Consider the following 14,759-nt stretch of genomic DNA (forward strand, 5'->3'; position numbering starts at 1 on the left):
GGTTGATCGGGTTGATCGGGTTGGGGAGTGTTAAGCGCTTAGTAGGTGCAGAGCGCTGTTCTGAGCGCCGGGGGAGAGACAAGGGGCATCAGGGGGCCCCACGTGAGGCTCACAGTCTTCACCCCATTGGACAGATGAGGAAACTGAGGCACAGACAATAATAATAATAATAATAATTATGATAGTAATAACGATGTTGGTATTTGTTGAGCGCTCACTAGGTGCAGAGCCCTGTTCTGAGCGCTGGGGGAGATACGGGGTCATCAGGGGGTCCCACGTGAGGCTCACAGTCTTCACCCCATTGGACAGATGAGGAAACTGAGGCACAGACAATAATAATAATAATAATAATTATGATAGTAATAACGATGTTGGTATTTGTTGAGCGCTCACTAGGTGCAGAGCCCTGTTCTGAGCGCTGGGGGAGATACGGGGTCATCAGGGGGTCCCACGTGAGGCTCACAGTCTTCACCCCATTGGACAGATGAGGAAACTGAGGCACAGACAATAATAATAATAATAATAATTATGATAGTAATAACGATGTTGGTATTTGTTGAGCGCTCACTCTGTGCAGAGCACTGTTCTAAGCGCTGAGGGAGTTACGGGGTCATCAGGGGGTCCCACGTGAGGCTCACGGTTAATCCCCATTTGACAGATGAGGTCACTGAGGTGAAGTGAAGTCACTTGCCCACAGTCACCCAGCTGACAAGTGGCAGAGGCGGCTTTCGAACCCATGACCCCTGCCTCCCAAGCCCGGGCTCTTGCCACTGAGCCACGCTGCTTCTCCAAGTGTTTAGTTGGCCCCCTGAGAAGGACGGGCTCGCGGTCGGGGGGAGGCCTCGGGTCCCTCCTCTCTGACGACAAGAAGAAAAAGAAGAACAAAATTAACCATCATCACAACAATAATAATAATAACGATAATAATAACCATCGTGATGTCTGTTGAGCCCTTCCTACGTGCCGGGCACTGGTCTCAGCGCTTGGGGGGAGATCAGCATCGGCATCATAATGAAAATAAGAATAACAATAATAATGATAACAATAATGATGATGATGATAATGATATTAGTTAAGCCCTTCCTATGTCCCAGGCACCGTTCTCAGCGGTGGGAGAGATGATCACCATAATAATCGCGCTCTTTGTTAAGCGCTCTCCACGGGCCAGGCACCGTTCTGAGCTCGGGGGGAGAGCATCATCATAACGATGACGATAATAACGCTAATAACCACGGTGGTATTAGCTAAGCCCTTCCTATGCGGCAGACGCTGTTTTCGGCGCGGGGGGAGATCAAAATCAGGATGATAATAACAATATTAATAACAGTCGTATTAGTTAAGCGCTTCCGATGGGCCGGGCACCGTCCTCAGCGCCGGGGGAGATCGTCGTCATCGTAATAACCGTGGTATTTGCTAAGCGCTCCCTATGCGCCACACACCGTTCCCGGGGCTGGCGTAGATCCTGATAATGATAACTCTGGTATTGGATAAGCATTTTCTACGTATCAGGCACTGTTCTAAAATAAAAAACAACAACGGGATCTGTTACGCGCTTGCTATTTGCCAGGCGCCATTTAATAGCCGGGGTAGATTATAATAATATCAGTCAGTGTGGTATTTAAGTGCCTACTACGTGCCAGGCAATATTCTAGGCCCCGGGGTAGATCATAATAATAACTATAATAAGAATAATGGTATTTGTTAAGCACTGACTACGTGGCAGACACTGTTCTAAGAGCTGGAGGTAGATCATGGTAATATTAATAATTGCGTGGGATCTGTTAAGCACCAACTATGTGCCAGACACGCTGTTGTAAACGCTGAGGCAGATACACGGTCATCCGGTTGGACGCAGTCCCTGTCCCAAAGGGGGCTCGCCGTCTTCATCCCCGTTTTACAGGCGAAGGATCTGAGGTCCAGAGAAGTGAAGTGACTTACCCGAGGTCACCCAGCAGACGAGTGGCGGAGGTGGGATTAGAACCCGGGGCCTTCCGATTCCCCGGGCCGAGGCGCTCTCCGCTGGGCCACACCGCTTCAGAGCGTACAAGGGGGTTCTCCTCGAGGCGAACCGAAGGAGCGTTTTCCCCTCTAGGCTGTAAGCCCGTTGTGGGCGGGGATGGTGTCTGCTTTATTGTTCTACTGTACTCTCCCAAGCGCTTACTACATCGTTCTGCACACGGTAAGCATTCGATAAGGGTGGTTGCCTTGCTGACTGTCCGGAAATCGGTGCGGTCATGCTGCTCTCTGGAAAGCATTGAGTCATTAGATCCATCTCGCCCGTCTCACTGCCGATCCCGGGCCCACGTCCTGCCTCGGGCCCGGAAGGCCCTCCCTCCTCACAACCGCCAGACAGTGACTCTCCCCCCACCTTCGAAGCCTTGCTGGAGGCCCACCTCCTCCAGGAGGCCTTCCCTGACTTAACCCCCCTTTCCCCTTCTCCCGCTCCCTTCGGCCTCACCCTGACTCGGTCCCTTTATTCATCCCCCCTCCCCGTCCCAGCCCCACAGCACTCACCTACCCATCTGTCGTGTCATTTATTTATCTATAGTGATGTCTGTCTCCCCCGGTTTAGAAGGCAAGCTCGTTGCGGGCCGGGAATGTGACTGTTTATTGGCGTGTTGTACTCTCCCAAGCGCTTTGTACAATGCTCTGCACACAAGAAGCGCTCAATACATACGATCGATTGAACGAATGAGTGGAAAGTGAAGCGTTGAGTTTAAAAACATTCGGCTTGATCTTCAAAGGGGCCTTTTTGTCTCCTAGGACAAAATGCAGAAGTCTCCGCCTGATTTGAAAGATTCCAGGTTCTGGAATGTCTCCCGCTGTATTACTCCTAATCCCAACGGGTCTCTACGGATTTGGGCTAAGATACCCATCTCCGGCAACTGCTGCCTCCTCCTCGCCGGAGCGTCTGAGGAGGATTCCTTGTCCTACCCTGTTCCACCAGCCGGGAAGCTTCGGCCCCTCCGAATGAAAACGACCAAAACGGGTCGCCGTTTCACTGAGAGCACGCTGGTAGATTTTAGCAGCTCATGACGTGCCTGTAAAATGAGAAGTTTTTTGCCGGGGCACTGAAGAGGCCAAACTGTAGATGTGATGTCAGTCAAAGAACTCTATAAAATGCTTAAAAATCCGGTCGGTCGGGCGGTAAAGTGGCGTTCCCAAAACGACCGCAAGAATACCGATAGTCCTATACAACTACACATAATGATGGCATTTCAATCGTATTTACTGAGCGCTTACTGTGTGCGGGGCACCGTATTAAGTGCTTGGGAGAGTTCAACACAACAGTTTGTGTTGTCAACGCAACACAACTCTCCCCCGATTAGACTGTAAGCCCGTCAAAGGGCAGGGGCTGTCTCTATCGGTTACCGATTTGTCCATTCCAAGCGCTTAGTACGGTGCTCTGCACATAGTAAGCGCTCGATAAATACTATTGAATGAATGAATGAACAGTTTAACAGACCCATTCCCTGTCCACAAGGAGTTTACAGTCTAGAAGGGGAGACAGTCACGAGTATAAATAAATAAACATAAGGACTGTGGGGCTGGGGGCCAGGGGTGAAGTCAGGAATGAGGTAGGGGGAAAAGAGGAAACGAGGGCTTAGTCAGGGAAGGCCTCTTGGAGGAAGGGAGCAAGTCGGGATGACGCCGAAGGGAGTGGGAAAAGAGGAAATGAGGGCTGAGTCAGGGAAGGCCTCTGGGAGGAGATGGGCCTTCGATAAGGCTTTGAAGGGAGAGTCATTTACTGTTGGAGATGACGAGGAAGGGCTTCCAGACCAGAGGCGGGATGTGGGATATGAAGAGGTCGCCATCAGCGGAGTGAAGTGTGCGGGCCGGGTTGTAGTAGAAGAGCGGCGAGGTGAGGTAGGAGCGGGCAAGGGGATCGAGTGTTTTAACGGTATTTATTAAGTTCTTCCTATAGGCAAAGCACCGTGCTGAATGCCGGACCAGAACACAGTCCCTGTCCCGAGAGAAGGACCAGCTCAGTAACACAAAACAGTGATCAGTCACAGTATTTATTGGGTGCTTACTTGAGCAGAGCACTGTACTAAATGCTGGGGCGAATACAATACAACAGAGTTGGTAGACAAGTTCCCGGACGCACAAGGAGCTTCCAGTCAACTAGTACTATTGTTATCCATGGTACTTACTGAGCATGAACTGGGTGCAGAGCACTGTACTAAACGCTTGGGAGAATACAATACACCCGAGTTGGTAGATGCTTCACTCAAGTCGTATTTATTGAGCACTTGGTGTGGGTCGAGCAACTGTACTAAGTGCTTGGGAGAGTACACTACAACAGTAAAGGGACATGTTCCTTGCCCTCAAGAAACTTACAGTCTAGATAAGTGACTTGCTCAAGTGGCAGAACTGGGACTAGAATCTAGGTCTCCTGATTCCCAGGCCCACGCTGTTCCCCGAGCCCAGATGGCCTTCCTTAAATCAATCAATTAAACATTGGTATCTATTGAGTATTTTTCTGTGTGCAGGCCACTGTACCAAGCATCAGGGAGCCTACGATAAACAGAGTTGCTAGACACGTTCCCCGCCCGCAAGGACCTTCTGCCTAGAAGGGGAGACGGGTAGTAATATAAATAAATTACAGATAAGAAAATAATAATTGTGGCGTTCGTTAAGTGCTTGCTGTGTATTAAGCGCTGGGTCGGAGCCAAGGAAATTGGGTTGGACACAGTCCCTGTCCCTGCATGGGGCTCGCAGTCTCAACCCCCATTTTGCAGAGGAGGTAACTGAGGCCCAGAGAAGTGAAGCGACTGGCCCGAGGTCACACAGCCGACAAGCGGCGGAGCGGGGATCAGAACCCGTGACCTTCTGACTCCCAGGGCCGCGCTCTTATCACTGCAGTGGGGCTGAGGTGGGAGTGAACGGAGAAGCTGCCTGGTCTAGTGGAGTAGGGGTGAGATAGGTGAGATCGGGGTAGAGCAAGCCAGCCGGTGTTAGAAGAGCAAAGCGCGTGGGCGTGCCGTAGTAGGAAATCAGTGAGGGGCTGTAGGACGGGGAGCGTTGACTAAGAGCTTTAAAGCCAATAGTGAGGACTTTCTGTTTGAGGCAGAGGGGGCTGGGCAACCACTGGAGGTTCTTTAGAAGTGGGGAGATGTTGACTGAACTATTTTCGAGAAAAAACGAACCGAGCAGCGAGCTAAGTCTGGACCGGAGAGGGGAGCCAGGGAGGTCGGCAAGGAGGCTGACGCGGTAAACAAGGTGGGACCCGAGAAGGGCTAGGATCGACGTAGTAACAGTTTGGATGGAGAGGAAAGGGTGGATTTGAGCAGTTTTCTGATAGCAAAACTGACGGGATTCAACGACCGATTGAATATGTGGGTCGAATGAGAGACGAGGTGAGGATGATGCCAAGGTAATGGGTTTGTGAGATCGGGAAGAGAGTGGTGTTGCCTACAGTGAGGGGTTGGGAGAGGCAGGGTTTGGAGGGGAAGATGAGGAGCTCTGTTTCGGAGGGGTTTAGTTTGAGATGTCAGCGGGACATCCAAGTAGAGGTGTGGTGAAGATGGGAAGAAATGAGAGACTGCAGAGAGGGGGAGGGATCAGGGCTGGAGATGGAGATTTGGGAATCGCCCGCCTAGAGGTGGCAGTTGAAGCCAGGGGAGCGAATGAGGTCTATAAGGGAGCGGGTGTAGATGGAGAATAGAAGGGGATCCACAATGGAGCCTTGAGGGACCCCCATTGTCAGAGGGTGGGAGACAGAGGAACCTGCGAAAGAGACAGAGAAGGAGCGGTCAGAGAGATGAGAAGAGACAATAATAATGACGGTATTTGTTAAGCGCTTACTACGTGCCGAGCACTGTTCTAAGCGCTGGGGTAGGTACGAGGCAATCAGGTTGTCCCACGTGGGGCTCACAGTCTTCATCCCCACTTGACAGATGAGGTCACTGAGGGCCAGAGAAGTGAAATGACTGGCCCACAGTCACACAGCTGATAAGTGGCAGAGTCGGGATCAGAACCCAGGGAAGCCAACGCTGGATAATGTTTCAGGGAGAAGGGGGTGATCCTCAGTGTTGAAGGCAGCTGAGGGGCTAGGAGGATTAGGCTGGAGTGGAGGCCCTCAGTTTGGCAAGAAGATGGCCATTAGAGAGGGCTGTTTCCACGGCCCGAAGCGGGCAGAAACCCGGGTGGAGGGGATCGAGGAGAAGTGGAGGGAGGAGGGTGAGGGGAACTCTCTTAGGGAGTTTGGAGAGGAGTGGTAGGAGGTGGGGCAATAAATGGAAGGAGGCTTGGGGTCAATGGAGGGTTTGTTTTAGGCTAGAGGAGACGTGAGCAGGTTTGAAAGCAGTGGGGAAGAAACCTCTGGAAAGTGAATAGTCGAAGATGGCGGTCAGGGAGGGGAGAAGGGAGGCGGTAAGTGTTTAGATATGGCGCGATGGGATATGTTTGGAGTCATAACCGAAAGGAGTGGATTTTGAGGGTGGGGAGATAGTTCCTCTTGAGATACTGTTGGGAAAACTGGGAGAGCTGAAGAGGGCGCAGGAGGAGGGAGGAACCGGAAAGGACCGGGGAAGATTCTGGGGAGAGCTCGTCCGATGATTTCATTTTTCTCAATAAAATATGTCAGTCAGTCAATTGTATTTATTGATCACTTACTGCGTGCTTACTAAGTGCTTGGCAGAACACAATGTACCAATAAACAGACACTTTATCTGCCCACAGTGGACTTACAGCCTAGAGGGGCAGGTAGACACCAATACAAATAAATACATTGCAGATACGGACATAATGCCGTGGGGCTGGGAGGATGAATAAAGGGAGCAAGTCAGGGCAACGGAGAAAAGAGTTGAAGGAGAGGAGGAGATGTGCCTTTAATAAGGCTCTGAATGGTGTGGGACAGTCATCGTCTGTCAGATACGAGGAGGGAGGATGTGGGCGAGAGGTTGTGGCGAGATAGATGACATGGAGGTACGGCATTAGAGGAGCGAAGTGTGCGGGCCGCGTTGTAGTAGGAGGATGGCGAGGTGAGGTTGGAGGGGGCAAGGTGACTGTATGTGGCCAAGTCATGAGGGAAAAGGCATGGGAAGTAGCTGGGAGACAGGAAGTTTAGAGGAGGGAGGACGCAAAGCCTAATATCGGGTGCTTGGGGGACAAAATATAACGGTGAAAGATCTGGTCCTTGATTAGCCTTCCAAGGGTCCCTTCAGCTTAGGAGAAGCAGCGTGGCGAAGTGGATAGAAGAGGGACCTGGGAGTCAGAAATTCATGGTTTCTAATCCCGGCTCCACCACTTATCAACTGTGGGATCTCGGGCAAGTCACTTCACTTCCCGTGCCTCAACTACCTCACCTGTAAAAATGGGGACTGAAACCGTGAGCCCCACGTGGGACGGGGACTGTGTCCCAACCCAGTCTGCCTGTGTCCTCCCCAGCACTTAGTACCGTCCCCGGCACTTTACAAATACCACATTGCTAGCGTTATTACTAAGCTCCGTACAACCAATGGGTGTCGGAGTCATTACGATAAGCAGTCCTCTAGACTGTAAGCTCGTGGCGGACAGGGAATGTGTCCGTTTATCCTTAGACTGTACTCTCCCAAGCGCTTAGCACAGTGCTCTGGACCCAGGAAGTGCTCAATAAATACGAGTGAATGAATAAATGAAGGAATACTGTGTGCAGAATAAAGAACTAAGCGCTGGAGAGAATAGAATTCAACAGTCAGTAGACACGTTCCCTGCCCGCAGTGAGCTTACTGTCTAGAGGGGGAGACAGATGTGAAATAAATAATTTATAGGTAGGTATATACATGAGTGCTGTGAGTCTGAGGGTGGGGTCAATACCAAATGCCTTCAGCTGATAATACCACCCCAACCCTTGCCAAACACGGAGCAGTTGGCAGACATCTCCCCAAAAAGGTGGGGTAACCAATCGGTTCATTTAATTATGGTATTTGCTAAGCGCTTACTATGTGCCTGGCACTCTACTAAACACTGGTATGGATACAAGCAAATCAGGTTAGACACAGTCCCTGTCCCGATGGGACTCACAGTCTTCATCCCCTTTGACAGATGAGGTCACTGAGGCCCAGAGAAGTTGAGTGACTTGCCAAGGCCACACAGAAGACAAGCGGCGAAGCCGGGATTAGAACCCAACACGAGCAGCCTGGCTTAGTGGAAAGAGCCGGTTCTGATCCCGTCTCCGCCACTTGTCAGCTGTGTGACTTTGGGCAAGTCACTTCACTTCTCTGAGCCTCAGTTCCCTCCTCTGTCAAATGGGGATGAAGACTGTGAGCCCCACGTGGGACAACCTCATTACCTTGTATCTACCCCAGCGCTCAGAACAGTGCTTGGCGCATAGGAAGCGCTTAACAAATACCATCATCATTCTTCTAGACCGTGAGCCCGTCGTTGGGTAGGGATTGTCTCTATCTGTTGCCGAACTGTACTTTTCAAGCGCTTAGTACAGTGCTCTGCACACAGAAAGGGCTCAATAAATACTACTGAATGAACGAATGAATGAACGAACCCAGGACCTTCTGACTCCCGGGGGCCGTGTTCTATCCACTGTGTCATGCTGGTTCCCAAGCTGCATTCAATCCTGATCCATTAGTAGCTCAAGATCAGCCACACCAACAGTACCCCAGCAATGACTCGGACAAGGCCACACGTACCGAATCCTCTCGGCATCGTCCAGTTCATCAGCGGGAAATCACAACTCTGCTTTGCCCTGCTTTTCAGACAGCTATCCTGAGATAATGAGATAAATGCCCTTAGCATCTCCCAATAGTCATCCTTTTCAGATTATCGCGTGGAGCTAGTCTGTCAAGAGGCTTTACTTGATCAGACTGATTCTACATTTCTAGACGGTCAAAAAAAGAGGGGCGGATAGTTAAGAGAGCCGCCCATCCAAGATTATCACAAATTACATGACATTTTTCTGAGAATTCTTAATGATTCCATGAAATAGGCCTGTAACACGGGCCTTCTCTTTGCCCCTCCAAATTTATATTTCCTTACATTTAGACCCAGATTATCTTATTCAAAATGTATCGGGTGAGTATAAAAATCCCCACTCCTCCCAGATTCATTCGTTCCTTCAATCGTATTTATTGAGCGCTTACTGTGTGCAGAGCACAGCACTATAAGGCTTGGATAGTACAAATTGGCAAAAAATAGAGAAAATCCCTACCCAATCTCATAGTCCAGAAGGGGCTATACGCAGAGGAACTGAAGTGTTAAAAAAGAGTTTTTCGGGGCTCTTTTAGCAGACGTGTGGGTGGTTCTGAAGCATCTGGTAAAGCTATCTTCAGTATACATTTTGAGAGAGGATAGTCACAAGCAATAGTTTACTCAGTACAGCACTGGAATTCACAAAGAAAACAAAATCACAAACCAATCCAAATCCTTATTTGTCTGGTTTAAATATCCTACAAAACATTAACTGGGTTGATTAGAGGTAGGTTTTTTTCATCCATTTGGGCCTATTGTGGGCCTATTCAGTGCTTCCTATGTGCCAAGCACTGTTCTAAGGGCTGGGGTAAATACAAGGTAATCAGGTTTTCTCACTTGAGGCTCACAGTCTTAATCCCCATTTGACAGATGAGGTAACTGTGGCACGGAGAAGTGAAGTGACTTGCCCAAAGTCACACAGCTGACAAGTGGCAGAGCCGGGATTAGAACCCACGACCTCTGTCTCCCAAGCCCACGCTCTTTCCACTAAGCCACGCTGCTTCTCCATAATAATGGTATATGTTAGGCACTTACTACGTGCCAGGCACTGTAATGAATTAATTATGGTGTTTGTTAAGCGCTTACTATGTAACAAGCACTGTTCTTTGTGCTGGGGTAATAATGTTGGTATTTGTTAAGCATTTACTACGTGTCAAGCACTGTTCTAAGCCCTGGGGTAAATACAAGGTAAACAGGTTGTCCCATGTGGGGGGGTCACAGTCTTCATCCCCGTTTTACAGATGAGGTAACTGAGGCCCAGAGAAGTTAAGTGACTTGCCCAAAGACACACAGCTGACAAGTGGCAGAGCTGGGATTAGAACCCACGACCTCTGACTCCCAGGCCCGGGCTCTTTCCACTAAACCATGCTGCTTCGCAGTTTTGCAAGGCAACACAACTCAAGCTATATTTTCAATCTTCTTTTCCTCAAATCGACCAAACCATACCATCAGTGGTAGTTATTGAGTGCTTACTACGTGCAATAATAATAACGACGTTGGTATTTGTTAAGCGCTTACTATGGGCAGAGCAGTGTACTTCACACTTGGGGGAATACCAGATAAGAGAGTTAGCAGACACATTTCCTGCTCACAGCGAATTTACACATGTTTATAGAACTAAAAACCTTAATCTTTACTTCTCAACAATGGATCTGGGCTAAACAAAAATACATTATATCCACAAGTCAGGAATGACTCGGGGAAGCAGCGTGGCTCAGTGGACAGAGCCCGGGCTTCGGAGTCTAGAGGTCATGGGTTCGACTCCCGGCTCTGCCACTTAGCTGTGTGACTGTGGGCGAGTCACTTAATAATAATAATAACGTTGGTATTTGTTAAGCGCTTACTATGTGCCGAGCACTGTTCTAAGCGCTGGGGTAGACAAAGGGGAATCAGGTTGTCCCACATGGGGCTCACAGTCTTAATCCCCATTTTACAGATGAGGTAACTGAGGCACCGAGAAGTTAAGTGACTTACCCAAAGTCACACAGCTGACATGTGGCAGAGCAGGGATTCGAACCCATGACCTCTGACTCCAAAGCCCATGCTCTTTCCACTGAGCCACGCTGTTCTCCTCAATAATGTTGGTATTTGTTAAGCGCTTACTATGTGCAGAGCACTGTTCTAAGCGCTGGGGTAGACACAGGGGAATCAGGTTGTCCCACGTGGGGCTCACAGTCTTAATCCCCATTTTACAGATGAGGGAACTGAGGCACAGAGAAGTGAAGTGACTTGCCCACAGTCACACAGCTGACAAGTGGCAGAGCTGGGATTCGAACTCATGAGCCCTGACTCCAAAGCCCGTGCTCTTTCCACTGCGCCACGCTGCTCCTCTGTGATGTGAAGTGAAGTGAAGTGAAGTGAAGTGAAGTGAAGTGAAGTGAAGCGAAGCTTCTCTGCTTCACTTCTCTGTGCCTCAGTTACCTCATCTGTTAAATGGGGATTAACTGTGAGCCTCACGTGGGACAACCTGATTACCCTGTATCTACCCCAGCGCTTTGAACAGTGCCCTGCACGAAGTAAGCGCTTATATTATGATGATATGGAAGTTGGGGGATTACTCTAGTTACTGGGACAACAGTTCGTTGTTTCGCTTTTCCTTCTTTCCGATCCACGGTTTTCCAACCTAATTCTACTGCTTAGAATAGTGTTCGACACATAGTCCGGGCTTAGCAAATATTCATTCATTCATTCAATACCATAAATTAAATAAAATAAGTGTATTGCATCATTCCCCATCTCAGATTCGCACCTGGAGGGTTTCCAGTACTCTACCAGTCTCGACGACGGGAGGAAGAGTCAAGCAGAGGCCTACCCAGTCCATGCCTGGCTTGGCCAGTAGCTAGCGAGTGGAAGGCCACCTACGACAAGTCAAAACTCACCCATGCTGGGCAGCCGCGGCACGGGAGAGAGTCGGGGGCACCGTCTTGCTTTCAATGCAGAAAATATACATTGTACTTTCTCAAGCGCTTAGTACAGCACAGAGTAAACATGCAATAAATACGATTGATTGACTGGACGCCTTCTTTTCTTCGGGCCTTTGGAGGTGTTCGCAGCCTGTAGAGTTGGAAAGATATTCCAGAAGATTGCAAACTTAAAAAGTCCCCTGTCAAGAGGTCCCTGGCTGGCAGCCTAGAATTGGGTGGATAAGACCGAGCCCTGATTCGGTCTGATAGATATGGAGAAGAGGGATCATGTGGGACTCACAGTCTGAATAGGAGTGAGCAGGGGTTATATTTCAGCGCGATCCAGTGGAAAGAGCCCGGGCTTGGGAGTCAGAGGTCATGGGTTTGAATCCCGGCTCTGCCACTTGTCAGCTGTGTGACTGTGGGCAAGTCACTTCACTTCTCTGTGCCTCAGTTACCTCATCTGTAAAATGGGGGTTCAGTGTGAGCCTCACGTGGGACAACTGATGACCCCGTATCTACCCCAGCGCTTAGAAGAGTGCTCTGCACATAATAAGCGCTTAACAAATACCAACATTATTATTTCGGTCGCCAGAGTCTACCGCTGATGGGGAAAATGCTTTAGAACCGGCATGGAAGCAGCGGGGCGTAATGGATAGAGCACGGGCCTGGGAGACAGAAGGTCGTGGATTCTGATCCCGGCTCTGCCGCTTGTCTGTTGTGTGACTTCGGACAAGTCACTTCCTCCATTCGATCGTATTTATTGAGCGCTTACTGTGTGCAGAGCACTGTACTGAGTGCTTGGAAAGTACAATTCTGCGACAGATAGAGACGATCCCTACCCGACAACTCTGAGCTTCAGTTACCTCATCTGTAAAATGGGATTGAGACCGTGAGCCCCACGTGCGACAGGGACTGGGTCAGAGAAGCAGCGTGGCTTAGTGGAAAGAGCCCGGGCTCTGGAGTCAGAGGTCAAGGGTTCTAATCCCGGTTCTGCCACTCACCAACTGTGTGCCTTTGGGCCAGTCACTTCACTTCTCTGGGCCTCAGTTACCTCATCTGTAAAATGAGGATGAAGACTGTGAGCCCCACGTGGGACAAACTGATTACCTTGTATCTACCCCAGCGCTTAGGCGAGTGCTTGGCACCTAGTAAGCGCTTAACGAATACCATTATTATTATTATAATTTGCTTAGTATAGTGTGCTATGAACACAAGATGGAAATCTTGGAAATCTGGGTGTCACGCCTTACATTTCTCCTCTATCTCTCTTGGTGCAGAGATGATTCTGCTAAACAGTGTTTTGCCTGGAATTGATCAATCAATAGTATTTATTGGGCGCTTACTGTGTGCCGAGGATGTTCCGGGCAGGGACTGTGTCCGACCTGATTATTTTGGATCTATACCGGAGCCGAGAACAATTCCTGGCACATAGGAAGTGCCTAACAAAGATCGTAAATATAATAATGATAACAGTAATAGCGGCTAAGCCAATTTGGTAGGTCAGGGGAAGATGGCCAAGATCCTAAAAGCGGTGTGGTCGGATGAACCAAAGTCGAAGGTGTCCTTTTCTGACCTTTTCTCCGCAACCGGCAGAGTGAATCGGGGCTATGTAATAGGGTCAGTCTTATATGTTTATACCGTACTCTCCCAAGCGCTTAGTACAGTGCTCTGCACCCGGTACACGCTCAATAAATACAATCGGCTGACTGCTTGGGAGAATACAATACAGCAGGTAGGCACGATCCCTAGCCACAAGGAGCTTACAGACGAGAGGGGGAGAAGCTGAAGCTACAAGATGATTCAGGGTACGCTTTAGATCGATTAATCAATCAAGCATATTTATCGAGCACTTACTCTGTGCAGAGCACTGTACTAAGTGCTTGAGAGAGTACAAAATACAACAGAGTTGGTAGAAACATTCCCTGCCTACAACGAGTTCATAGTCTAGAGAGGGAGACAGACATTAATATAAATAAATACATTACGGCTACGTGCATAAGGGTGACGCAGAAGGGAGTGGGGAAGGAGGTCAAGAGTCCAGCGTCAGGGAAGGCCTCCCGGAGGAGATGGGCCTTCAGTAAGGTTTTGAAGGTGGGGGGAAGAATCACTGTCTGCCTGGTGGGTCTTTCAGGCCAGAGACAGAAAGTCAGTGAGAGATATTTGATATTCCTAAAAAGCCTGCAAAATGACTCTGTCTAGGTTTTGATTTTTCTACTTTCTTTCTACTTTCCTTTTTCAATCAAGCTGTCGAACAGTGGTACTCCGTGCGCATTTACTGCATGCAGAGCACCGTACCTGCTTGGGAAAGTAATAATTAGAATTAGAAGTCACTTAGCTTCTCTGTGCCTCAGTTACTTCATCTGTAAAATGGGGATTAACTGTGAGCCTCACGTGGGACAACCTGATGACCCCGGATCTCCCCCAGTGCTTAGAACAGTGCTCTGCACATGGTAAGCGTTTAACAAATACCAACATTATTATTATTATTATTAAGGGCATACTATGTTCCAGGCACGGTACTAAGCGCTGGGGCGATTCAAGCTAATCAGGTTGGACCCTGTCCCTGTCCCACGTGGGGCTCACAGTCTCAAAACAAGTAAACAGGCATCAGTAGCATCTATATAAATAAATAGAATTATAGATATATACACAGCAAAACAAGTAAACAGGCATTAATATAAATAAATAGGATTATAGATATGTACATATATACATAAGTGCTGCGGGGCGGGGGGGTAGAGCAAAGGGAACGAGTCGCGGCGACGGGGAGGGGAGGAGAGCTGAGGGAAAGGGGGCTTAGTCTGGGAAGGCCTCCTGGAGGAGGTGAGCTCTCAGTAGGGCTTTGAAGGGGGGAAGGGAGCTAGTTTGGGAGACGTGAGGAGGGAAGGCATTCCAGGCCAGAGGTGGGAGGGGGGCCGGGAGTCGACGGCGGGACAGGCGAGAACGAGGCACCGTGAGGAGGTGAGCGGCAGAGGAGCGGAGTGTGCGGGCTGGGCTGGAGAAGGAGAGGAGGGAGGTGAGTTAAGAGGGAACGAGGTGATGGAGAGTTTTGAAGCCAAGTGGGAGGAGTTTCTGACAGGCACCACTGGAGATTTTTGAGGGGAGGGGTGACATGCCCAGAGTGTTTCTATAGAAAGATAATCCGGGCAGGGAGTGAAGTACAGA

This window comes from Ornithorhynchus anatinus, chromosome 9 (genome assembly GCF_004115215.2).
Source record: "Ornithorhynchus anatinus isolate Pmale09 chromosome 9, mOrnAna1.pri.v4, whole genome shotgun sequence".
Classification (NCBI taxonomy): Eukaryota; Metazoa; Chordata; class Mammalia; order Monotremata; family Ornithorhynchidae; genus Ornithorhynchus; species Ornithorhynchus anatinus.